The sequence below is a fragment of the Vombatus ursinus genome, unplaced genomic scaffold (genome assembly GCF_900497805.2).
Source record: "Vombatus ursinus unplaced genomic scaffold, bare-nosed wombat genome assembly UNPS02014798.1, whole genome shotgun sequence".
Classification (NCBI taxonomy): Eukaryota; Metazoa; Chordata; class Mammalia; order Diprotodontia; family Vombatidae; genus Vombatus; species Vombatus ursinus.
In genome coordinates this window covers 24,198,555-24,226,191 of record NW_020954576.1, presented here as the reverse complement: position 1 = coordinate 24,226,191, position 27,637 = coordinate 24,198,555, and the positions used below count along the sequence as shown (strand labels likewise).

General features: G+C 40.5%; 1 long non-coding RNA gene across 2 annotated transcripts in view; it reads right to left on the bottom strand.

The window, feature by feature from the left end:
• Window positions 1–256: 256 nt before the first annotated feature.
• The window catches only part of LOC114049589, a 54,545-nt gene continuing 27,164 nt past the window's right edge, over window positions 257–27,637 (bottom strand). The window contains exons 2-4 of one of the 2 annotated variants that reach the window (XR_003569878.1): window positions 13,447–13,526; window positions 7,538–7,578; window positions 257–927 (exon numbers count right to left, since the gene is read on the bottom strand). This is a non-coding gene — a long non-coding RNA (uncharacterized LOC114049589). Of the gene's footprint in view, window positions 928–2,583; window positions 2,666–7,537; window positions 7,579–13,446; window positions 13,527–27,637 lie in introns of those variants that run through there. The other variant, XR_003569879.1, reaches the window with a different exon arrangement.

Here is a 27,637-nt window from a genome sequence, read left to right as displayed (position 1 = left end):
AAAAGGCCTCCTTTTCTGTTCTACTTTGTATATGGAATGTTAATTTGTGGAGGTATTCATTAAGTTCAGAATTTTAAAACAAAGCTTAAAAGGCAATTATTTTCTTCTAATCATTTTACTTCCTGCCATTTAGCAGCAAATTCTCCTAAATGAGTGATTTTTATGGTAAATCAGAAGACACACACTAGAAAAGGAAAAAGAAAGCTCACACACAAAATTTACATATCCAAGCAGAATTTATTGAAAGTTACTCACTATAATCAACTAAGACCCTCAGAGGGGCTGGATATGGATGATGCTGCCAATCTTCAATTCTGTGTCTCAAGGTGAACCTCCACTAATGGGGTGACTATTAGCTAGCCGGGTCAAAATTACCTGGCAGTATGGCACAGCAGCAAAGACCACTTTCCACCTTTCCCTTTTCACACAGAAAAGGTTTCATCTCCGATATGTGCCAGTGATATTTCACCAGTTTTCCCTACTTCCCAGGGTCTCCAGGGTGGATCAAGCTATTAATATCATCTCCAGATCTACATTTCAGGGTCTTTGATTCCTATAATTTGTGGAGGGGTCAGAAGGAAGGAGAAAAGAAGCAGGGAGAGAATCTGGATCACCCAATGGCCAACTTGCAAATATAGTTTGTCTTTTCCTGTGGCCTTGGTTGGGCTTGACATAGGTAACTATTATAAAGGTCTTCCTTGCAAAACAAAGAAGGAAAATGCCATTAAGTTTGTTGATCACCTGAATTTCTGACAATTTCATTCTCCTGATCCAGTCTGCAGACTCTTAAAACATGCCACAGATTGTTAACCAGTCAGTGGTTAGGTTAACATTTATTCAGAGCTTTTGCTTGGTATTTCACATATCAGAATCTCTTACATTAATTAGATGAACCAGCAGGAAATTTACCAGGGGATAGAATAGGACCTATAATAGAATAGAGAAAGATTATTGTCTCCTAAGTTCTGGACACTACATTTCTATCAATGCAGCCAAATATGTGTGTGTATGTATGTATGTATATAAATATATATATATATATACACACACATATATGTGTGTGTGTATGAATGTGTATATGTATATGTGTGTATATATATGCATACACATACATATATACACATATACACACATATGTGTATGTGTGTGTGTGTGTGTGTGTGTATGTATATATATATATATATATATATACATTTTTTAAAAACTCATGCTATTCATGGGACTTGGAGTTATAAGGGACCTTGCTGGTCATCTAGTTCAGTTTCCTCATTTTATAGAAGAAGAATCTCAGGCCTGGATTATATGTGTACAAGATCATGTAGGCTGTAAGTATCAGAGTCCCATGAATAATAGTATGACAAGGTGTTACGCAAAGGTTCAACAATTAATTTCACAAATACAGAACTAGATGATAAAATTAGAAGAAAAGAACTTGAGGGTTCTAGGCTTACAAACTGGTTCTATCCTCTATTGTTCACTCCACCACCACCCTATCCCCTCTGCCATAGCCAATCAATCTTCAAATCCTGTCATTTCTACCTTGATAACAAGAGAGAGTTCCAGATCTCACCCAAAGGGCAATTCCCTGAAGTCTCTAGTATAGCATCTGGGGATAGGGATGTGATGAAGACTGCCAACTCCTCTCAGGTTGGCTTCTTCCCAGAGTATTAATCTCCCTTTGGCAATCTAAAGTGGGGTTGGTATGGTCCAGCTTTTCTCTCAAAGCTGGAAGCCAGAAGCATAATTGCAGATCCCTAACCTCAAGATTGTCTTCACTGTAATGGGAGAAACAACACAAAAAAAGACTTAAAAATTAGAAGTATGGCCTGAGTTGGCACTCTCTCAAAATGGAGGTTCCAGAGGTTCCAATTAGAGGAAGGGAAGTTAGTAGAGGAAAGATCTTCCCAGGCGAGAAGACTAAAGGGGTGGAGGCATGTTTCAGCATAAGAAAGCTGATGCAACATGGTGAAGAAGTCAAGAGAGTTAGGATCAGAGCCAGGAAAGCAGGACAGAGAAGGTAAGAAATAAGTCCCAAGGAATTCTAAATCACAGACATCAAAAAGATGTTCTGCTTTCCACATTAATCCACCTGGGAACTATTCTGTGATATAACTCTATCTCACCTGTGCAAAGTGGTTTCTTTTCCTTTTTTGATAGGGTTATTAAACTGGTTAAGTAGGGGGAATGTTGGGAGCTGCATTGTAGCCTGTCAATAATAGTAGATCTCAATTCCAGTACATGTTTAGGGAAAATGGAGAAATGTGGGCTAGGTAGCATAGTCAAATGGTTCAATAGTTAGCTGAATGTGAATTAATGAGTCAATACTCTTCATTCATTTAAACATTTATTGAGCTCCTAATGCATTCATTATGCTAGGCATTTAGGGTCTTCTCCCTGCTATTCAGGTGTTTACATTCCAAAAGTAGAGGACAGAGAGACTGTCTTCAGAGTCAAGAAGGCCTGAAGCTCAAATACTGAACTCTTAAGATAATATTTCTGATGTTAAGGAGGAAAAGTACTAAAAGCAGACTTGTTGATTTATTGGTATTCATTTATTTGAAACCAAAAGGTTGTCTTACTGTTTCTAAGACATTTTGAGAACTTGCACAGCATCCTTATGACCCAGGTTAAGTCAGGTCACCTCTTTGGGCCCACGTTTCCTCATCTGTAAAATATGGAAGTTCAACTATGTGGCTTTGTACATTGCATCAAGCTCCAAATTTCATTTCATTGACTGTGTGACTAAACTTCTCAGTACTCTGGATATTACTCTAAGATATAAATTGAGAGCCAGTTCTGATCGTTGTCAGGAGGGAAGTTCCTTAATGGGGTCCCCTAAACCATTGAAATCACACGTCCTATCCAAAATGTGCTAGGGATTGGGGATCCAAAGGCAAAAATGAAGCACTCCACTCCCTCAAAGAGCTTACAATCTACAGGAAGTGACCACATGTTCACATAGAAGTATATACAAGATAAATATCTACAAATTAATCTGCTAGCAGCTGGAAAATAGCAGATGTTACTTTGATCAGCAAGATGTCACCTTTAATCATTTCATTTCCTCTCTACCCTACCTAGCAGCTGGTAGAGTCAGGAAAGGCCATATATAGGAAGGAAGTAGCATTAGAGCTGAGGAAAGAAAAGATGTGGTATTGTAACCAATACCATAAATTGAGTCAAAAGAAGAAAGAAAAAAAGGAAGGCTAAAAAGCCCACATGAGGGGAGGGGCATTGATCTTTACCAACAAGGAAAGAGTCCCATAACAATGAGAATTGACCTCTACCATAAGGAGAGAATCCCATATCAATGGGCTTTGGGACTGGGGTTATAGTATATTGACCAATAAATATATTGCAGAGGATTGTAATAGGTGTGTAAAAAGAGACATAAAATGTAATCAGACTATCTCAGGCTGGAAAGATATCTCTAGTGAGATATCTGATATGTACTATACATGTAGTACACCTGTGTGGAATATGTGTGTAGTATATATACATGGCACTGTGTAGTATGTATCTGTGTGTATGTATACATGTTGTCTTTGTGTGTATATATACATATATATATATGAAGTGTGTGTGTGTATACTTCAGAACTCTGTATATAAGGAACAAGTTCCTAACCTTTGGACTGCCTCTCAAACTACCAAGAGCTTCTCACTGGTAGTGTACAAATAAAAGTTGACTATAGTAAGAGAGATTTATGAATTAGGAGGGAGATCACCCTTAAGACCCTGACACATCCAGGATGAGCTATTCTGATAGTGCTTTATGTCTCTCTTACACAATTATTTCAATACTCTACAGTATATTTATTAAGGGGCAGCTAGGTGGTACAGTGGGTAGATCAGTGATCCTGAAGTCAGGAGGACCTGAATTCAAATCCAGCCTCAGACACTTACTAGCTGTGTGACTCTGGGCAAGCCACTTAACTCCATTTCCTCCCCAAAACAAACAAACAAAAAACACATAAAGTTGATCAACATACTGTAAGTCTAGTCCCAAAGTCCATTGGTATGGTACTCTCCCCTTATTGGTAAAGATCAATGCCCAGGCCCTCAGGCAGGCTTTTGGCCTGGGGTTATAATGCCATATCTTTCCAGGCTTCTGTTGCCATACTCAGTAAATTCCAATGGATCCCTATTACCTGCAGGATCAAATATCAAATCCTCTGCGTGGCATTTGAAGCACTTTACAACCTGGACTCCTCCCACCTTTCCAGTCTTCTTACACCTTTCTCTTTGCCTCCCTCCCACCACCACATTGCATCTCCTATCTCCAGGCATTTTCACTGGCTGTCTCACAAAGTTTGGCACATCGTGATTCATTTTAATTCAGTAAGCATTTATCGAGTGTCTACTACGTGCAAGGCCAAAGACCTTTGAATGAAACTGTTCTTGCCCTCAAAGAGCTTACGTTTCTCTGGGCATTCCATGTCTGGAATGCTCTCCCTCCTTATCTCTGGCTCTGGCTTCCCTGGCTTCCTTCAAGTCCTAACTAAAATTCCATCTTCTACAGGAAGCCTAAGTCCTAAGTCCTCTTAATTCTAGTGCATTCCCTCTGCTAATTATTTTCTATTTATTCTGTATATATCTTGCTCTGTATATATTTGTTTGTTTGTTGTCTCCCCACCCCCTAAATTGTAAGCTCCTTGAAGGCAGGGACTGCCTTTTGCCTCTTTTTGTACCCCTAGCACTTAGCACAGTGCCTGGCATGTAGTAGGTGCTTAATAAATGTTTATTGACTGACTGACCTCTAAGATCTTGTGATTCTGTTATTTTAACAAGTATACTGAGTCAAAACTGCCTTTTTTTTTTTTCAAGGGGGTTAGGGAAGGGGAAGAAAGAAAACAAGGGCTCTGTGTTGAGTGAAAAAAAAACAGCACCAGCAAATCAACAATGAGATAGGATTAAAATGTCTATTAAAATGCCTCTTCACATCTTCTCCCTTTACCCCTCTCCCTCTTTCCTTCCTCCTCCATGCCCAGTGCTAGATGAGTTCTATGAATCAGCAGAAAGTTTTCCTTTTCCAAAGACCAAATAAGGATTGTGGCCTGCAAGTAGTAATAAGTTGCTGTTGTTGTTGTTTTTTCTTTTAATCTTGCACACGCCCAAGGTGTCACAGTTGGTAAGGAGGGTTTCTAGGACCACAGACAATGTCCGAATCCCTGAAAGATGGAGCCGCAAAGTAGTGACTTCTTAGCTTCAAGTACAGTAAGGCTTTTCTCTGCTTCCAGAGCATAGACTTTGGACAGCCTGAGACTGCATCACCATAATAGGATCATTCTGTTAAGCCCCTATCAGGACATTTTTATTATTTGGGCTGGAAAATAGCAAAATATGTTACTTTGGTCTGCAAGATGTCACCCCTAATCATTTCATTCTCTCTCTCTCTCCCCTTCCTCTCCTGGGCTCTCTGGGTTTTCTTCCCAGCCCACCCACCCCTGGGGGTTTTTGGCAAAGAATGATCTTTTCCTTTTGTGAATATTTGTTATGCATCATGACACTGTTGAGATAATCCACATCCCCTTGTTAGGTTTGAAATGAGCTGGAGGCCATAGGAAAAAGAATTAAAGTTTCCATTTTCTGGGCAGTCTGGCTTCTGGAATGGAGGTGGGAAAGGTCAGAGTTGTCATAGATTCATTGAGTCAAGAGTTAGAAGGGACCTTAGAAATACAGTCCGATTCCCTCGTTTTACAGATGAGGAAATGAAGGCCCAGAGAAAGAAATGACTTGTCCAAACAGGGAATGAGTAGCAGAGCCAGATCCTCTGATTCCAAATCTAGAGCTGGTTTAGTTTCCCAAACTGCCCTCAGAGTTCAGGAACATTGGCTCTGAAAGGGGTGGAATCTAACTCCAGAGATTCCCAGAACAATGCTTCTGGCTTCCCAGTTAGTGAGATGCTGCTGGCTCCTAAACTGCAGATTAAGCTAAAAGTCTGGGTGAGAGACATCAGTGAAATGCCCAAATTAAATCTAGTAACACCTATCCAAGGAGAAAGAGGTAGTCCTGCTGTTCCATGTAGGGGATGAGGACTATCTCATGCCATACCAGAGGTATCAAACACTTGGTGGGCCCTCCCTAGGGCCTGAACCAGATAAAATGTAATTGAGAAGCATTTAAAAAAATTAACAAAAATACAATAGAACACAGATAGTGCTAAAACATGATTTTCCAAGCCAATGTGCCCACCCTATGGATGTGATTCAGTTTTGTGCCCCAGCTTCTATTTGCATTTGACAGCAGTTTTATAGTGCCACAGGGACCAGAAATGGTAAACAAACAAACAAAACCCAAATTATGAAGTTACCCATTAGTAGGTTCTTTTTTCTTTAGTTGAAGCTTTTTTTCCCCCAGTTTACTGACCCTTGTATGTGTATGTATATGTGTATATGTACATATATGTGTATATATGTATGTATATATATTGTATATGTGTGTATATATACATATATGTGTATATGTATATGTGTGCATATACATATATGTGTGTGTTGTGTATTTCTATAGATTTCTATAGATTTCTATATAATATACAGATTATTTATAATATATAATACATGTATAATACATATATACATGTGTGTATATCAATATATGTATATATGAATGCACATGTATATATACACCCACGTGTGTGTTATGTGTGGGAAAGATTGGAAAAGAGATTTACTTAATTTGACTGATATGAAAAACGAACTGGATTGTTTATTGTAGGTAGCCATAACGTTTCTGCTAACTACTGAGGACTTCAGTTTAACATTTTTATTAAGTGCCTACTTTTGAGGTGTATTATAGAGAAGCTCAAAATAAATCAAAATAAATAATTTTTCCTACCCTCAAGTAGGAAGCCTATATTCTATGAGGAGGGTACTACATGTAAACAGCTAAGACCTATCCTTTTAAAGGGCCCGCTCTCCACTTCAGGGGCAAATGATCCATCTGACCCAGTATCCTGTTGCCTAAAAAGACCCCAAGGGATGTAGTCGGACATGATTTTCCTCCCAGACATGGTAATGAGACTCGGATACTTACTAGCTATGTACTATTAGCAAATTTACAGAACTTCTCTGAACTCGTTTCCTCATTATTAAAATAAAAATAATAACCTCCAACTCCTCTAACTTTAGTGCCTTCTCTCTGTTAACTACTTCCTATTTTGTCCTGTATATAACTTGTTTGTACATATTGATTGGTTTGTTGCCTCCCCCATTAAATTGTAAGCTCCTTGAGGGCAGGGACTGTCTTTTGCCCTTTTTTTGTATCCCCAGTGCTCACCACAGTGCCTGGAACATAGTAGGTGCTTAATAAATGTTTATTGATTCATTGATTCATAATAATAATCCCTTGATGCACCTATCTCACCAGGTTGTTGGCAGGATCCAATGAGATGAGGTGGATAAAATGCTATGCAAACCATAACATATTAAATGTGTCATTCTTATTATTATTGTTATATCCCAGCTTTCTTTAGTAGCTATTTCTGATAATTCCATAAATTTATTATCTGTTGTATGAATTAGTGCTAAACTTACCCTGTTCAATAGTCAGAGGGTGACACCTTGTGCTTTGTCCCCTGGAAGAAAAAAAAAAGAAAGAAGGCTCATTTTTAAAAGTTCATATATTTTAATAAGAAAAGACCTTTGATACACCAGTGGTATATTTTTCTCAGTTTTCTCAGCTGTAAAATGGGGATAATAACAGCATCCACCTTGCAGAGTTGTTATGTGCATCAAATGAGATAATGTACTAACAGAAATAAACACAAAGCCTGGCACATAGTAGGCACTATATAAATGCTTGTTGCCTTCTCCTTACCCCACATGTATAATCAGTAGTCAAATATTGTCATGTCTATCTCTACAACATCTCTTGCATCAATCTCCTTTTCTCTACCCCTAAGGCTACCACCCTAGCTCACCCCTCTATCACCTCTCCCCTCTATTAATCCAATAGCTTCCTAATTGATTTCCCTGCCCAAAATCCTTTCACACTCTAATTCACCTTTCTCACAGGGGCCAAAGTAATTTTCATAAAGTAGAAATCTGCTCATGCCAATCCCCTACTCAATCAGCCACAGCTTTTAAAGCCCCTCACCGTGTGGATCCAAGCTACCTTTCCAACTTTATTCTACAGTACTCCTCTTCCCACACTCTGGGGTCCACAGTGTTCTTCCTCCTGCTCCTCACACACAACACTCAGTCTCCCATCTCTGTTCCTAATTCTTCTTCCTCCCACCTCACCTCCACCTCTTACAATCCTTTCTTTCTTCCACAATTTTGCTCAGTCCTCACCTACGTGCCTTTCCTGATTTACCCAGTTGTTAGAGTCCCTTTCCCCCAAATCTTCTTTGTACTTATTTTGCATCTATTTTTATATACATGTTTTCTCCTCCAATAGAATGTAAGCTCCTTGAGGGCAAGGACCATTTCATTCTCTTGGTATCCTCAGGGCCCAACAAATACAGTCTTGACACATTGCAGTCCTTAATAACTTGCTAGTAAAATGTACTGGGTACAAAGGAACAGCAATATTGTAAGATGATCAGCTATAAATGACTTAGCTATTCTTAGAAATACAATGATCCAAGACAACTCTGAAGGACTTAAGATGAAAAATGCTCTCTATTCCCAGAGAAAGAACTGATGGTGTCTGAATACAGATTGAAGCATACTTTTTTTTTACTTTCTTTATTTTTCTCGAGGTTTTTTTTTGTCTATGTTTTCTTTCACAACATGACTATTAGGGAAATGCATGACTTCACATGTATAACCTATATCAAATTGCTTGCCTTCTCGATGAAGCGGTGTAGGGAGAGGGAGGAGGGGAGAGAATTTGGAACTCAAAGTTTTAAAAACAAATGTTAAAAATTGTTTTTAATGTAACTGGGAAAAAATAAAATACTAAATAAAAATTGAAAAAAATAATTTGCTGGTAAATTGACTGATTAAATAATCTTAAATCAATAAAACAGAAGTCCACATATGGTAAATGGTATGAGTAGTGTGTAGCAAGGCCATGAAGCTTCCCCACTGTGTCACAATTGCTTGACCTGCCCTGCCCTCCATCTTCCTGTCCCCTTTTTGCACTCACAGGCTCCTGGAAAAGGTACAGCCAAATCCATCCCTCCCAAATTTTAGTTCTAGTACTTTTTTTAGACTTGGAGAATCTCCAGAGTAATTTGTAAAGCCTGGCCCAGCTGCCATAGAGGAAAGGCAAAGAGAAAGAGGGCTTTAGTACCATTCTGGAGGAATTTCATCTGCAGAAAGAGAGCCAAAGAGCAGGGAGCTATAGGGAAGTAGAGCTCTTGACCTCATCCCCTTCACAAGTTCAGCTCAGAGTAGAATTGTGAGTCCAACGTCTCAGCTAGAGTGGTGAAGTGGGGATGGGGGTAGAGTGGAGACCCACCAGAAAAGGGAAACTCTTTTACTCTTCTATGGGTTTAGGAATGAGTTCTTTCTGTTTAAATAAAATATATATTACTTTAATTCCTTGTGAACCTGAGTGGGAGTTGATGATTACGCTTTAGGGCAATATCAAATACTGAAACTATTCCCAAGTGCCATCTGAGTAGGGTCAAGAGCCATAGAAGTGAGAGGTCTACACAATGACCCAGGCACTGCACATCTAACACAAAGGCTTCAGGTACATAAAAGCAAGTGGTATAAGAGTTCACACTGGTGACACAGCAGAGGGGGAAATCATCCCAAGTACAAGATGATAGCAATTTGTCTGGAAAAGATACAGAGGTCCAAGTGGTCTGTAAGGTCCATGATAGTCAACAGTATGAAATAGTGACCAAAAAAAATCTAATGTTATATTAGTCTGTGTTAAGAGAGAAAAGAGGGTGTCTAGAAAGGATAGTGATGGTATCGTTATGCTCTGCCCTACTTAGATCATTTCTGGAGTATTGTATTCCATTCTGGATGGCACATTTTTTAGGAAGGACAAAAACAAGCTAAAGAGTATCCAAAGAGAGGGTGATTAGGATGGTGAAGGGCCTCAAGTTCATGCCAGATGAGAACTGGTTGAAGGAACCAGAAATTTTTAGCTTGGAAAAGAGAAGACTTAGGGTGGATGTGATAACTGCCTTCAAATATCTGAAAGGCTACCATCTGGAAAAGGGATTTTGGGCCTTAGAGGGCAGAAACAGGAACAATGGGCAGAAGTTTCACAAAGGAAAATAATAGACTTGATGTAAGGAAAAACTCCCTAACAATTAGAGCTCTCCACAAATGGAACCAGCTGTCTCAGCAGGTAGAGGGTTTCTCTCTTCCTAGACTAGGTCTTCAAGCAGAGCCCAGTTGGCCAGTTGGTGGATATGCTGTGGTCAGATATTAGGTGGCCTCGGAGGTCCCTCCACACTCAGATTCTGGAAAATGATCTCACAATTGTTGTTGGTAGTATTGGTTGTTGTTCTCAGAGTCTCCTATATAGGCTTAGTGCTGCCCTCAGTGAAGAAGGTACTGCCAATAAGGATTTAGATATATTTAGATGTAGTTTGATACTGAGATACAGAATCATAGAATGCTAGGGCCAGAAAGGACCTTAGGTATGAGCTAATCTTAACTCCTCATTCTGGGGACAGCTAGGTGGTACAGTGGATAGAGCGTGGAGCTAGGAAGACTATCTTCATGAGTTCAAATCCAGCTTCAGACACTTCCTAGCTGTGTGACCCTGGGCAAGTCACTTAACCCTGTTTGTTTCAGTTCCTCATCTGTAAAATGAGCTGGAGAAGGAGGTGGCTAGTGTCTTTGCCAAGAAAACCCCAAAATGGGGTCACAGAGAGTTAGACACAGCTGAATTAGACTCAGCAACAACAAACTCCTCATTTTACATCTAGAGAAACAGAGATTTCAAGGAGACACTGCTGGGTAGTGGTGTCTTTAAATCCTTCACATTGCCTAATACGGTGCGTGACACAGTGGACACCTTGTAAATGTTTTTCTACTGGTTGATTAGCCGGACAATTCTGATAAAATCTACATTTTCCAAAATTTCCACATTCTACTTTTCCTGAAATATTCACCTCAACTCTTTGCTTCACAAGGGGTATGGGAAAATGCACTGTGGTGTAATAGAATTGGAATCAGGACCCACGTTTGCATTCTAGCCCTACTATTTATCATTCGTATGACCTTAGAAAAGTCACTCATCTCTCTTCATCTGTAAAATGGAATTCATAACTGCCAAACCCATTTCCATTTATCCCTTCTGCCTCAGTGACTCTTTTCGTAGCTCAGTTTTGGTAACGCCATGAGGCAAACATGATGATGTGTAGAAATGGGAAGTCATTGTGATAATCAATCAACAAAAACTGATTAAGTATGCAGAACAAAGCACATTATTTGCTCTCTCTCTTTTTTCTTTTTTTTTTGTTTGTTCCTTCTTTCTCGTGGTTTCTCCCATTGGTTCTAATTCTTCTTTACAACATGATAATGTGAAAATGGGTTCCATATGAATGTATATGTAGAGCCTATATCAAATTGCATGCCGCCTTGGGGTGGGGGGAGGGGAGAGATGGGGAGAAAATTTGGAACTCAAAATCTTATGGAAATGAATGTTGAAAACTAAAAATAAATAAACAAATTTTTTAAAAAAGAATTTATTAAGTGCTTAGAGTATGCCAGGCACTGTACTGTGTACTCTATCATCTCCCACCTCTGGGCCTTTGTACTGGCTGTACCCCCTGCCTTGAATGTTCTCCCTCCTCACTTCCATCGCTTAAAATCCTGGGCTTCCTTCAAGACTTAGCTCAAATGCTCCCTTCTGCCAAAGGCTTTCTCTTTCTAAGTTACCTTCTATCTACTTTTTATCTTTTTTGCATATATTTATCTACTTATGTATATGTTATCTCTTTGAGATAACATATGTATTAGAATGTAAGCTCACTGAGAGCAGGGACTATTTTGCCTTTTTAATTGAGTCCTCAGTTTAACACAGAGTCTAGCACACAGTAAGCACTTAACAAATTCTTGGGGCAGCTAGGTGGTGCAGTGGATAGAGCATTGGCCCTAGAGTCAGGAGGACTTGAGTTCCAATCCGACTTCAAATACTTGACGCTCACTAGCTATATGACTCTAGGCAAGTCACTTAACCCCATTGCCTAGCCCAAAAGAAAAAAAAAAGTAACAAATTCTTGTCGATTGATTGAATTAAGATGGAATCCATACAGTTCATTCAAAGAAGCCTCTAAATTTACCACCCCCAAGAAGCAAACACTCAGGAGGCGTGGCTATTTGACCTCAAAGAGCAGGAATAGATGCATTATGGGATGGAACTCAAGGACTGGATGGGACAAGGAGGAGCTCTTGCTGCATCATGTAAGGAGCTGACAGGTCAGTCTGTGTGTGACTCTCTGTCTCAGGTGGAACCCATCCTGGTAGGCAGGGATGACCTGGATATGACACCAGTTTCCTTCCGTCACTCAACAGGCCACCAGCAGCTGAGCAGAGACCTGGAACGTCTGACACAGCTTTAGCCATGCATGAAGATGAGGCTCAGTGAGTACACACTGACAGGTGACTTTGGCAAATCAGAAGCTCTATCTACCCAGACAAATTCATTGTGGATAGATTTGGCCAAGTCTTCCAAAAATCAGTCCAGTAAAGCAAGGGATCTTAATTTTAGGATCAGATGAGAATTATAGGAACATGGTTTTTTGATGAACTATGATTGCTTGTTTCTCACCTAGCTGCACTACTCTGGGCCCTCTCTGACTCCTCCACCATGCCCCCAGGGAGCTCATTATTGGGAAAACCTCATCATCCCACAAGATCCCATCAACCCTGGGACTCCATGTCATCACTGCCCTCTGCCTCTCTGATTGGAGTGTGGGGCCATGAACTCCAAAACCTCCATTTAAGGAGAGAGCTCATCTCAGACATCTCTTCATTTCTAACCTCGGTTCACTACTTTGGAATTCCTCTGACTTCTCCACCATGCCCCCATGTTGAATGCCTTCTCCCTCTCCTAGCTTTTCAGTTTCCTTTCGTGTGCTGTCTTCCCCTATTAGATTGTAAGCTCCTTGAGGACAGGGACTGTCTTTCTTTTTTCATCTTTGTGTCTCCAGGACTTAGCTCAGTACCTGGCATATAGTAGATAATAAATAAATATTAACTATTGACTCTAGAATTGGAAGAAAACTCAGAGACCATCTAGTCTAAGTGTTCTCAACATTTTTTGCGGCACAGAGACCTTCTAGGGGTGGGGAACCTGCCTTAGACAGTCTGGTGAAGCCTACAAATCCCTTCTCAGGATAATGTTTTTAAATAAATAAAATAAAAGTAGTTGGGATTCCTCAGGAAACCAATTATATTGAAATACAGTTATCAAAATATTTAAATAAACAAGTTCATGGGCCCCAGGTTAAGGATCCCTGATCAGTCCAATCCTTTCATTTGCTTTCCCATGACCAAGCTGCAACAGAGAAGTAGCCACCTACCCATGAGGCCGACAGGTCTAGTGGTCTCCTCCTTCCTTCAGAGGGGAAGAAGTCAAAAGGAACAGAACACGTTAGAAGGCCTGAAAAAGGAGAGGGAATGAGACAGAAACATCAGGGAGAAGAATAGACATTAAGGGAGGTAGTGTGCCTTGGATATCTAAGACGTCCGACTGGATCTCCCCAATGGTGCTCAACACTCAGTTTATTCCTTTCCCCCAGTCCCACATACTTAGCTCACTGCACTCCCACTCCTATATCCCTCTCCAAAGTCTGTAGAAAACAGCAGTAACAGAGATGGAGTGCCCTTGTTGCATTCCAAGGCATGTAGGCGGTGAATGGAGGACAACATGGGCAGAGGTGATAGGGTCAAGGAGAGCTTTCTCAATCCTTGGGTCTGTTCTCTTTCTTGCTCTGACACGTTTGCAGCTGTTCTCTGTTCTTCTTTAGACTTATTCATGTTCCATGAATTACACTCCCACCATCTGAGTCTTTATCCTTGGCTACTGTAATTGTCTGATAAGGAGGGCCTGAAAGAATGTCATCAACTCTTTGGTCCATAGCCTTAAGGGTATTGATGTTTCTCTTTCCTCCTCCTCCTCTCCATTTCCCTTTCTAGATATTCAAAGAACTCAAGGTTCAGCTGGCAGTTTGACCCCTGTCTCCAATCTCCAAACTCTGTAAATATTTCCTTTTTGAGAAACTTGATGCTAAATATGGAAAAGGGAGCTAGATTAGATAATCTCTTCCAACAACGGTGCTTGAGAGGTGGCCACATTGGAGCAGTGGGTCAGCTCTCTGTTGGTTCCCTGTGAAAGTTCTCTGAGAGCCTTTGGGGTCAAAAGCCTTGGCAGGAACTGTAACAGGATGGTTACTGTTCTGCTTATCATTTCTTTGATTTGTAAGGATTACTTCCAGGAAAACAACAGATTGCATTAAGGCTTGGCTGACTGCGTTGTCTGCATTTTCAGTGTTCCAGCTGAGCTCCAGCGGTCAGCACACAGGGGCAGTTCAGGTCAGGACACTATGTAATTCACACAGTTTGACCCCATCCCACAAACCTTTGAACGTTCATTCTAGTGAAATCAGATACGGGTTTTCAGGACAGATTAAAAAATGAATGTTAGATAGGAGTAGTATGCAGTAAATCTAATTTGCCTATGTACCTGTTTGAAAAGGATAATTTGTAGACCAATTCTCCCCTTCCAGATGCTCCTAAATGTATTCTCTGTCCTGTTTGGAAGTCCATGAAAAGGGAAGGAGGGGGTAAAGACTGTAGGGTTGGGATAGGATAGGATGCAGAGGAGGATGTTTCTTTAGTTCTGGGCCTGGAGAAGAAGGACTAGGGCCTTATCAGAATTTTGCTTGGGGCCTGGAATTTAAACTTACTTCACATTCTGGGTTAAGAAATTAGGTTTAAAGGTTTTGTTTTTTTTAAAGGAAATACTTCAAAAGCAGTGTGAGGTGAGTTCCCTTCCCTCCCTTATCCACATCAATAACACCCATACATATACCATCACCTTATACTGTTATAGGTTTTTTGAAGCAAATCAGTTAGCAAAGATATTAGAATAGTATCTTAGTCTGGATTTGAACTCATGAAGTTGAGTCTTCCTGGGTCCAAGACCAATGCTTTAGTTCCTTGAGAGAGATACATTTTTGCCTTTCATTGTATCCCTAGCCCTTCCCACAGTGCCAGGCACATAGGAAGCATTTAATAAATGCATGCAGATGGATTATGTTCAATAATATTTCAATATATTAATATATTACAATTTGTCTATCTGTTACCTGATCATTGGACATCTGCTCTGTGTCCAGTTTTTTATGACTACAAAAAGTGCTATCATGAATATTCTAATATATAAGCATATATATTTGTATGTACACATGTGCATATACCTATGTATATACATGTATGTGTGTTTATAAATTTATAAATGTTTTGTATATAAACTTATATATGTTTTATATCTATGCATATTTAAACTACATAGATAAACTTAATATTTTTGTAAATGTTTAATTTGTGTGTGTATATATATATATATACATACACACACACACATATACACATATAAGGAAGCCAAAGACAGAAAGTTTGTACATGTATGTATACACACATATGCATTTGTGTTCAAGTATATGTAAATGTGTATATATATATATATACATAAGTATATATGGAGGTCAAAGGCAGAAAGCAAGCTTACAAATATGTATGTTAATGACAGAAAGTAAGTTTACATATATGTATACACACATATATGCATGTGTATGTAAACTTGCTTTCTGTCTTTGACCTCCATAGGGTATAATCCCGTGTGACATTTAGATCCCTGGGTCAAAGAGGTAATCCTCTTTCCAAAAGAATAAGGAAAATATGGGCCTAACCTGCAGTATCCAATGAAGACTTCAAAATAGATACCCATAAATTTCCACAGTTATTCAATGCCTCACATTTTTGTATTTCTGTAGCAGCTAGGTGGCACAGTGGACAGAGTGCTGCGCATAGAGTAAGGAAGACTTGAGTTCAAATCCAGCCTCAAGACATTTCCTAGCTGTGTGACCCTGGGCAAGTCACTTAACCCTGTTTGTCTCAGTTTCCTCAGTTTCCTGTAAAATGAGCTAGAGAAGGAAATGGCATACCATTCCAGTATCTTTGCCAAGAAAACTCCAAAAAGGGGTCAGGAAGAATTGAACACAACTGAAAAATGACTAAACAACAAAAAGTTCTGCAGATGCTGCTTCTCTTGGATGCCTAGATCTAAGACTCTCTTTAAGGATTCTCCATTTCCTCATCTATAAAATGAGGTCATTGCACTAAACGACTTCTAAGGTTCTTTCTATTATCCCATGAGCTGTGATTTCAGGCTGTCTGGGTCCTAGGAGGTACTCCATCTCCTGACACAGCCACTTTGTCCTCTCCTTGTCTTTCAGAGTTGCTGTCACCAAAAACTCATTGTTTTGCGGCAAGGCTTCTGATGTGCCTCCCTGGCATCAGCTAGACTGTTCTTCAGATGATGGATGCAGGGTCCATCACAAGGCCTATCCTTGAAGGCTTTCTAGCTGGCAAGGACTTAGTGGTGGTACACTGGAATAACCTTTGAGAAACTAGGATACCTCCATAACTCAATGAGTTATCAAGCATTTACTAAGCACCCACCATGTGCCAATCACTGGAGAGACAATAACAAAAATAAAGTAGTTCTTGCCCTTAAGGAGTTTACATTCTATCAGGGTTGGCAACAATTATATAAATATATATATATACACACACACACATATATACATACATACACATATAACTAGAGAACTTGGGACGTGGGAGTGTATTCTAGGCATGGGGGACAGCCAGTTCAAAGGCGTGGAGAGGGGAGAGTGTGAAGGACAGTAAGAGGTCAGTTTGGCTGGACCTTAGAGTGTCGGAAGGGGAGCAGCGTAATAAAGTTGAAAACTGTGGGGACAGAGCAAACAGGACGGGGTGGGGAGGGAAGAAGAAAGGGGGAGAGAGATGGAGGGAGGAAAGGAGGAAGGGAGATGGAGAGGGAGAGAGAGAGAGAGAGAGGTTCAATTCCAGGAGCCATAATAATTCATCCATTCCTATATTTTGTCATGCTATTTCCCCCTCCTGGCATGTATATTCTGTGTCTATACATATCTGCTTCTCAGTTTTCCCTGTGACTTCGGAGAGTTCATTTTACCTCTGGGTCCTCCATGAGGAGGATGGAAGAGAAAATTAGACAGAGTGTCAGAAACTCTATAAATATAGAGATGGAAGGATAAGGTAGCTTTTGAACTGGGAAAAGAGCACCTGGGGGGAGGGGGAGGAGAGGTGTAGCTGAAGAGTAACCCAAGTGTCAGATGAGGTATTTTCTCTCTTGATCTGGATAAGCAGAGCAGAGCTCACCACAGGAACTGAGAGGCAGTTGGGGCTGGCCAAGAGAAGGGGAGAGTATCTAAGCTCAGTCGTTAGCTTTACCAACAAGCCAGGCAGCAGCCTCCTTCCTGGGTCCCCACCCGGCCAGTACATTGTGTTAAATTTTCAAAATAAGGCTCAGATTTTATTTTTCTTAGCTAGTGGGGGGTGGGGGTAGAGTTAGAGGTGACAAGGAAGGAAAAGGTAAGCCCTAAACGTAGCATTCACTCACAGGGCCACTTGTTCTTGCCAGAAGGAGGCCTAAATGAAGCTTTTCTTCCTCCCCCTTCTTCTTTTCCCATGTAGACACCCCATTCCCCTGGGCCCACTCTCCCCAGAGGGGGCCCCTCAAAATGGCCTTTCTTCCACACTCCATCTGCTTGTCTCTGACACTCAAAGTGTGTTTCAAGCCTCATTCTCTCATCTTCAGCATTTTCAGGCAACCAATCTGAGGAGCGAATGGCTCATCGGCTAATTCATGGTATTTAGATTCTAACTCACTGAGAGACCTAATGATTTGCTGATGGAGAAGCAGTTTGGAAGCAGTGGGTCTTCTGCTAGAGCCCCTCCAATCACATCTAAGTGGTTGCCTAGTCTTAGGGAAAGGGCAGGGAAATCAGAAGTCATCAAGGAGTGTTCTGAGTGTGTCCAGATGGCATGGATCAGAATATGTCTTGATGGGACTGAGAAAGCTACTCTCTTGTCAGCAGAAGCTGCAGAATTCAGCTGCAAAAGTTAGAAAATTCCCAACTCCTTTGTTACCGTTGGAAGGGCATACCCTTTTAGCTGGTTTCCAATGAGAGAGATAGGTACTGATCTAATCACACTCTCTTTGCCAGTCCACTTGTCACCCATGGTACAATTCATGAGATACAAGGTCAAATGCAGGAATTTTATACAGATGTAGCATCAGAAGTAGTTCCCAGGCACATTAAAAAATGCCCAGCATGTGGCCAACTTAGAACATTTTAGAATTTGCAAAAATGGCTCTTACAGCCTAATTGGTTGTGACATCTCCTCTAAAGGGACTAAGGCTGATTGACACCTTAGCCAGCCGGTGATAGATGGAAGATACAGAAACTGAAGGCTGCTGAACTGAAGGCCTCCTCTGTTGATTCAAGACAAAAAGGTCCCAGAAAGCTCAGAGTGTTGGCTGCTACTTCATATAGACTGCAAACACAACCAAATCCCCAGCCCGCTATTTAATGTAATCCTTACTACTTCACAAATCAATGTGGAGAGAGAGAGAGAAAGAAAGTGAGAAAGAGTGAAAGAGTGAGTGAAGAGAGAGAGAGAGAGAGAGAGAGAGAGATTTCCAACTGAGCCCTATGTGTCCCTAGATGGGTAATTCCCAGTGTCCCAATGCAGTTATAGTCTTATTGACATAATAATAATAACTAGTACTTATATAGTACTTTAAGGTTTGCAAAGCATTTTACAAGTATTATCTCATTTTGTCCTCACAACAACCCTGGAAGGTTGGTGCTATTGTTACCCCCATTTTACAATGAGAAAACTGAGGCAGAAAACAGTTAAGTGATTGTCCAGGGTCATATAAGGTAGTAAGTGTCTGAGGCCTGATTTGAACTCAGGTCCTCCCGATGTCAGGGTCCATTGCACCAACTAGCTGGCCAGGGCAAGAGTCTGGAATCAGGGGCTATGGAATAGATTGAAGCCAACTGGATTGTCTCTATGACCTTGGCTTCATTTTCACTGTGCTCTAACCAGCTGTCAAAAGACCAAAAGGGACACAACTAGATAATCTCAGCGGTCTATATTTCTGTCATTCTAAACGATATCAAATGAATCTATGATTCATTTTACAACTGAGAAAAACAAAAACAATAGGTGAAATTACCTACCAATTCTCACAGAGCGAGGGCCAGAGCCAAGAGGTGCCGTCCAGGCCTCTCTCTGTTGGTTAGCCCAGGACTAATTTTAAAGTTGAAGACAGAAGACAGGAAGTGGGGAAAAGCCAACTGAAGGGATGTCAAGCTGAAAATCCACTGCGTCATCAGGAGAGGGGAAAAGAAGGCTTCTCTAGTTTTCCTTGATAAAAGCAGACACAGGAAGAAAACAGTTTGTTGAAACACTGGGTACTTTGGCAAGCACAATTGTGACATTTGTTTCTGTCCTTGGGAAGCAAAATCCTTGAAAAGAAAAGGTGGTGCTTTGTTCACATGTCAGTTTTACAAGAAAAAATGTTAAGGCATGATAATACAGAATTTGTTGGTCTGGGTTTTTTTTGCTTTTCATTTAGCTTTATTCTTTTTTTTTAGAATCTATTGAAGTACTAACAGTTTCTAGTGACCCTCCCTGTCACTATTCAGCTGATGCTGGGAGTTTGTCCACATTTCTCATACACTGGTATCATATACTGGGACATGAATCAAAGACCCTGAAGAAGTGAGGAAGGAGGGGATTAAAGGGGAAGGAAAAAAAGTTGTTTGAGAATAGATACCATTGGCCATTAACACTAGAAGGACCAGGTACATCAACTGAGGCAAAAAAAAAATCATAATTTTCCTCTGAAATGAAAATTCTCATCCTATTTTCTTTGCATTATGAATTTTTTAAAATGCATGATATCAGTTGATGAAACTCAGTTCTTTAGAGTTATTTTAAAATTCTGATTCTTCTATTAAACATAGGTAAGTACAGTCAGCTCTCTGTTTTCTGCAAGCAGAGAATCTCTCCTACCTTTTTATAGTACTGGGGCAGCTAAACCAGGAGAGCATTAAGGCCAGGCCCAGAGGAAGGTGAGGAGGCGAGAGCTTGCGGGAAGTATATATGTATCTAACCATAACTCTGAACTGAATATTTCTCTGACCGCATTCTAAAATCGAATACCTAGATTGCATAATTTATTTGAATTTTAGTTGGATTATCTGGGGAGGGGGTTGTTGTTGGCAGTTGTGGGAGTTACGTCATCCAGGCTTTTTCTTCCCCTCCTCACTTTCAACAATAAAGATTTGACATTGAGTAAGTAACAGTTGAGGTCTTTCTATAGAAGGAAAGTGTGACCTTCTGTGACCTTAGGTAGGTCACTCATCTTCCTTGGGCCTCAAGTTCTTTATCTATTAATAGAGGGGATTCTAAGGTCCCTTCCAGTTCTAGAATCATGGGCTATGAATCTCAGGGGAGAGACAAGTAGAGCCCCTAGGATTCAAAGAGCTGGAAAATGCCTAAATCATGAGGGGCTTAAACCAGGTGACTCGGAGAGTTCTTCCACTCCTTCCTTAATTTCTCTCATCATCCAGTCCTTTCCTTCCAATCCTCCCTTCTTTCCCCTTCGCTGCCCTCCCTTGTCTTGCGGTGATCTGACCTTTCCCACCCCCTATCATAAATTTAGAGCCAGAAGGACCTCAAAGTTCACCTACCAACCCTTCCATTCAGATTGCAGATGAGAAAACTGAGGTCTAGAGACCAGACTTCACCAAGTCCACAAAGAAATTAAATAGCAGAGCTAAGATTTATACGCAGGTCCTCTGACTCCAAACCCGGTGCTCTTTCCACTTTCTTTTTCCTCCCATCCTTTTCCTTCCTCCCTTCTTTTCTTCTTTTCCTAGCAGCCCCCACAATTGCAAGGTTATCTCTAAGGGAATAGGAGACCGGGACGGGGGTGCTTAGGAACAAATTTGAGGCAAATAAATATTCAGAGCAGACTTGAAGGAATTAAAAAGTCACCAAAAATATAACATGCAGTCTCACTGTTTGAGGAAGAGCCAAGGACCAACTCCTATTCCCCCTCTCTTAGTCGTAAAGGAAGGATGAGTACATTTAATTCAGTTCAGTTTGACAAGTATTTACTATGTGCCTGATAGGAGGGGGAGATACAAAAACAAAACAGTTCCTACCCTTGAGGAGCTTACAATCTTTCATCTTCTTAGCACCAGTTGCTAAGGTTTTCCCCAGTAAAGCTTTAGAATTGTAAGAAGCTCAAGAGTCGTTCCAACCCTACCTGAACTCCCTCTATGGTGTAGCTCTGCTAGGGCTCATCAGGGCTTTGTTTGAAGATCTCCAATGATGAAGACCTCATTATTTACCAAGAAATCCCATTTCATTTCTAGACAATCCTTCTTCTGAGCAGCTGGCCCCAAAGGGGAGACAACAGTATGATTTGTAAGGATACCATCTTGAGGATGGTGTCGAGTACCAGCAAAGTCTTTTTGCCTTTTACTTTAAACAGACTGGCATTCTCTCTGTTCCTCACACATAAGGGACTCTGTCTCTCACCTCAATGCTTTGCACTTACTAGCTGGTCCCCTCCCCCCATGCCTAGAACCTACTCCTTCCTCACCTCCATCTCATTGAGTCCCTCACTTCCTTCAAGGACCTGGTTCAAACACTATCTTGTACACAAAACCTTTCCTGATCCCCTTCAACTGTTAATGCCTCCCTCCCTAACTACCTAACATTTATTTTGTATTTGTTCTGCATGTGTCTGTAAGGGTGCAGTCAGAAATAATCTCACTCCCATTTAGCTATGGCACATTTATCAGGTGAGAATACATTCCATTGTTCACTAGGTATGAACATGACCTGGACACTTTAGTAGGCTGAACTGTTCAGATTGGATGGGAAAACTTGGTCATGCCACCTGGGTTTTCTTTAATAGTTAGTATTTATATAGCACTTTAAGGTTTGTAAAGCACTTTGCAAATATGATCTAATTTTATCCTCATAACAACCTTAGGAGGTAGGTGCTATTATTATCCCCATTTTGCAAATGAGGAAACTGAAACTAAGACAAGTGGAGTGACTTGTTCAGGGTCACAAACCCAGTAATTATCTAAGGCAGGACTTTCTGGCTCTAAATCTAACTCTCTGTTCCCTGCCCTAGGTGAACTAAACCAGTTTAAAACCCAGGAATCAAACAAAGTGGAAAGGAGAGAGTATTCTAGTTAGCTAAGCCCCCATGAAGGAACTGACTGTGGGCAAAGGAGCAGAACTACAGGTCTTGGTTTTGGTCTTGGTGAACTCTCCCAACACTCCTTGACAAGAGAAGCACCTCAGGACCCTCAATGGTCCAGAAGACTTCCTATCTTCCCATCCCCATCCTAGAAGCATATCTGGATCAACTGATGACAGTGTCTGTATCACGAACCAAGGATAGAATGAAGACAAATTCAAAGCTCTACAAAAAGCCCAGATATTTGGACACTAGCTAAAGCACTTCCAGGAACTATGAGGTTACTCCTTTGCTATACGTGCTTTCTAAACCTAAGCCCATTTGCCTCTGTACTTTGTGTGTACTCTGAGAGAGCAGGTCTCAGACTTTTGGGGAAAGTTGTTTTTTTTTTTTTTAGCAACTCACTATTCTATCACCTTAATATATATCCTTTTCTAAAAAATAACTAATCTGCCTGATTAATGTTATTGATAATCATGGGGGAAGAAGCCCACTGGTGGGGGCTCATGAGTTATATAGCACTATAATGACACCTCCCCCCAACCCCTCAGGGAGCCCTGAGAGGATATAGTAACTGTGCTTTGGGGGCTTGACACATTAGTGGAAGTGGGGGTTGGGATAAGACTTCCCAATCATGCGCTATATATTTATTATGTATGTAATTATGTATATACATTTTATCTCCTAGAGATTATAAGCTTTTGAAAGTAGGTTTTGTTTCATTTTTTTGTCTTTATATCCCAGTGTCTAGCTCAGTGCCTGGCACATAATAGATACTTGTTAATTGATTGATGATTGAGTAATTGATTGGGATGATGGGTAAGCCTAAGAAGCAGGTTGATTTAAAAATGGATATTGGAAAAGGGACCAAAAGCATGGTTTTGAGCCCCAAGGGTATGAATAAGTGAGAATACTAAATGAGATAATGGGTATGAGAGTGTTTTGACAAATCACAAAGTGCTATGCTGTAAAAATATATGGTATTTTTTTATGATTACCTAGCCACAAAACGGAATAAAGATGGGATCTTTTCTCCACTACCAAATCATAAGGCCTGCAGAATGCAGGCATAACTCATGTGTTCCATTTCTTTTTGTATCTCACACTGTACCTAGAATAATCACCAACACTCAGTACAGTTCAAAAAGTGCCCAATAAATATTTAATGACAATAATGATGGATGATGGAGTGGAGAGAGGAATCTGCTCTGATTTCCCCACAGGAACTCTTCCATTCTTTTGACTATTCAGGGCAAAGACCTAAGTCTGAGTAAACCAATAAAACGGAGACACTCCTCACAGGCGAGAGGGGGAGGTGGGGGAGGTTCTTCCACCCACACGGAAAACCAAAAAACCACGCATGTAGCAAATGTGGGGGAACAAACTGAGCAGCTCTTAGGGCAACTCCCTGTGTGCAGGTGTACATGCACTTGAAGCTGAATGGGTAGCTGCTGCACAGTCAGTTTGAGTTGACTGTCCAATATACTGGCCAGGCTGTTTGGTTCCATGATGTTATAACCAGAAAGGGGAAACAAAGCAAGTCCCTGGAGCAAAACGTTTTTTTAAAAGCTACTCTCTATCTGTTAGCTTAGGAGGAAGGGACGCCCCAGAGCAGCCTTTGAACATGGAAGAGGTTTCCTGTACAGAACTTTGTTGTTGCTTTTTCTTTAAAGGTAAATTTGGGGCTGAGGTTGATACCCCTGGTGCCCATAGTTTGAATTCAGAATCTGTTTGTTCTCCCAATAGCTGAGCTCATGGGTGGAGTCCTGAGAAGGGGAGAATATATTTCTTTGCACAGGCTCAAGTAATCTGCTTGTCCCCTCCCTGGATCCTTACTCCCAGGGTTGGTTCGACCTTGGCCTTCCAAGGGCCTCACAGCCTAGGTCCTCCTCCCTAAAACTAGGCTGGAGCAGAAGTAGCGTGCTGGACACAGACCTGGGCATCCAGCAGGATGGATGTTTATCTTTGTCTTACCAACTGCCCCCTGGCAGAGCCGTACCCTGTCAAATGTACCTGAAACTCCTGCCAAGAGACCTGTCATTAAAAACATGTGTTTTTGCTGGGTCAGAAACCTCCCTCCCCACTAAGGTATGTGGACTAAGAGGGACTAACCCCAGACTGCACTGGGTAGAGTAATGGAAATGTTATTGGGTTCTAGATATGCTAATCCTTGGGCTCATGTTTGTACTGAAAAGTGCAAGAAACCTGGAAATGAAGCCTAGAGTTTTCAAAAGACACATTGGAACTAGCTAAGAAATTAAAGTAAAACCAGTTAGGAGTTGTGAGAGAAGGAGAAAAAGAGAATCTTCTCTTTAGATAGAAATCTTTAAAAAAAAAAAACTCTAACTTCATCAAACAGGGACCATACTAGTTTTAATTGTATGCAATATTTAGAATATTTTCACTAAATAAATAGAAAGTATTTTAGTTTTGGGAGCATTTACTGGTTTACTTCAAACATGTTTCTTTTTTTCTGAGAGGATTATGAGAGTGGTAGATCCATCAATCAATTAACAAGCATTTATTGAGCGCTACTGTGTCAGACACTGTACTAGGCACTGGAATTCAAAAACAAAAATGAAATGGTCCCTGTCCTCAAGGAGTTTACATTCCATTAGGGAAGACATATATATATATATATATTATATACCCACAGACAAAATAAATATAAGGTAATTTTGTGAGAAAGAGCAGTAGTTGCTGAGAGTATCTGGAAAGGCTTCAAGTAGACAATGCCATTTAAGCAGAATTTTGAAGGAAACAAAGGATTCTAAGAGGTAGAGGTGAGGTGGGAATGAATTCCAAGCATGAGGGTTAGCCAATGAAAAGCATAGAGACACAATTGTGGAGAAAGTGTCATATCAACTGTTCTTATAATAAATACTTCTTTCTAAAAACTAATCTGACAATTAATATCACTGATAATCATAAGGAGAAGCACACTGGTAGGGGCTCATGAGCTATATAGCATTAGGCATTTCTCCTAACCCCTCAGGGATACCCCTAAAGTCCTGAGAAGATCGAGTAACCATGCTCTGGGGACTTGACTCATCAGTGGGAGTAGGGGTTGGGATAAGGTCTACTAGGGTATGTGTGCTATATTTACTATGTCTATGCTTATATATGTATATTTTATCTACTATCGATTATAAACTTTGGAGACTATGTTTTGTTTCATTTTTTATCTATGTATCCCTAATGCCTATCATAATATCTGGTATATATAATAGATACTTGTTGATAGAGATTGAGTGTGTGTGTAAAGAACAGCAGGAGTGGCAGCTAGGTGGCGAAGTGGATAGAGGACCGGCCCTGGAGTCAGGAAGATCTGAGTTCAAATCTGGCCTCAGATCAAACACTTGACACTTACTAGCTGTGTAACCCTGGGCAAGTCACTTAACCCCAATTGCCTAAAAAAAAAAAACCAAAAACAACAGCAACAGAGGGGACAACTAGATGGTTCAGTGGATAGCGCACTGGGCCTGGAGTCAGGAAAACATGAGTTCAATTATGGCCTCAGACACTTACTAGCTGTGTGGCCTTGGGCAAGTCACTTAACCTCTGTTTGCTTTAATCCACTGGAAAAGGAAATGGCAAACCATTCATATCTTTGCCAAGAAAACCTCAGATAGTATGATCCTCAGGGTCACAAGAAGTCAGACACAACCGAACAACTGAACAACAACAGGAGGACAGCAAGGACGTTTAGAGTACTATAATATAAGGGAAGTAAGGTGTGATGAACCTGCAAAGGTAGGTTGGGCCCAGATTCTGAAACGTCATGAAAGTGAAGCATAAGAATTTATTTTTTAAATCCTGGAGGGACTATACTACATAGCAATGCAGTGATTGGTTGGGGGGCAGAGAGGTGGGGAAGGGCGTGCTCTTGGAAGTCGGGGCTCAAACAACTTTTTATTATCTAAATTGAAATTAGTCCAAGGTATGGCAATCTCAAGAAAAAACTAAAGTTATGAGATTCGATCAAGTGGAACAAAAATACATACATTTAGCACATTTATGGTGTGAGACAGGTATACAGCAGGTCATGATTATTTTTGTATATATTGTCCTAGAAGTGAGCAGCAGTTTTCCTTATGTGGGATTTTTGTCAGTATTATTTTTATGGTTCATCTTTCTTATTATATAAAGACAATTACTCTTCATAAGTATGTGGATCTTAAGCTTACATTACTTATCATGTTTTATTATTGCTACCTATTTATGCAGAAAGAAAACTCTGATGGGAATCATCACGATGTGGTAATGTTTGTATATATTTGAATTTTTTCACATTAATTGAATAAAGGAAAATTATCTGTTTGGCAAATTCCACAAAACTGATTTGACTTCTTGAGGGGAGTCTAAACTATAGAGAGGTATTGTGAATCTTGGGGAGACTATGTAGGATTCTGTGGCACTAATAGAAAGCTGCCCTCAAAGCAACATCAAATTAATTTTCTTTTCAGAGGGAAGCTGGTGAGCTATTTGAGTACTTTGTGGTTCTGCATTTGTGCATAGACTTCTGTAAATCCTTAAGCATTTTCTATGGGGTAGAATAAAGGCTGTCCCATACCCAATAACTGTGTTGTACCTCCAGTGCATATACAGGATTTGGAGACCCTGCCACATATATTTGGGACATCATAAGAATGAGCTATGCCCTGTTTTAAAAGTTTGCTGGACTCCTACTCCTAGATGGAAATGGAGCCAGAGGGAAAAACCTGATGCTTTAGTGGTCAGGTCCCTAAAATGAACTTAGGTCTGTGTAATCCCAAAGCTTCTTTTATGTGCATGGGAGGAATGAGAATGAAAGGAAGGTCCCCTGGGCCACAGGGAACGTATTTCTTTATGTACTGCTGGTATGTCTTTATATACTATCAGTACGTTTTTTGTGATGCCCCATTTAAGTTTTATAATCACTGTTAAGGACTTAGAGAGAAACTCATTACCAACAGAAGAAATCCATTGTGCTTCTAGATAGTTCTAATTATTACAGAACTTTTCCTTTCTTTGAACCCAAATTTGCCCCCTCTGAAATTTCCACCCATCACTCTTACCCTCTAGGACCAAGAAAAAAGATCTAAGCCCTTTTCAATAAGAAAGTCCTTCAAACACTTGAAGGCAGATTTCATATACTCTTCATCATCTCTTCTCCAGGCTAAAAGTCTCTTTAAACTAATCTTCACATGATATGGCCTGTAGCTCCTTTGCTACCCTGGTCGCCCATTTATCTGGATATGTCTACTGCATCAGCGTAGCTCCTAAAACATGATGTCCAAAGATGACAAAACAAGTGTCAGTGTTGAAAGGGCTGTGGTAAGATAGGCATACTAATACACTGTTGGCAGAGCTATGACTTTATA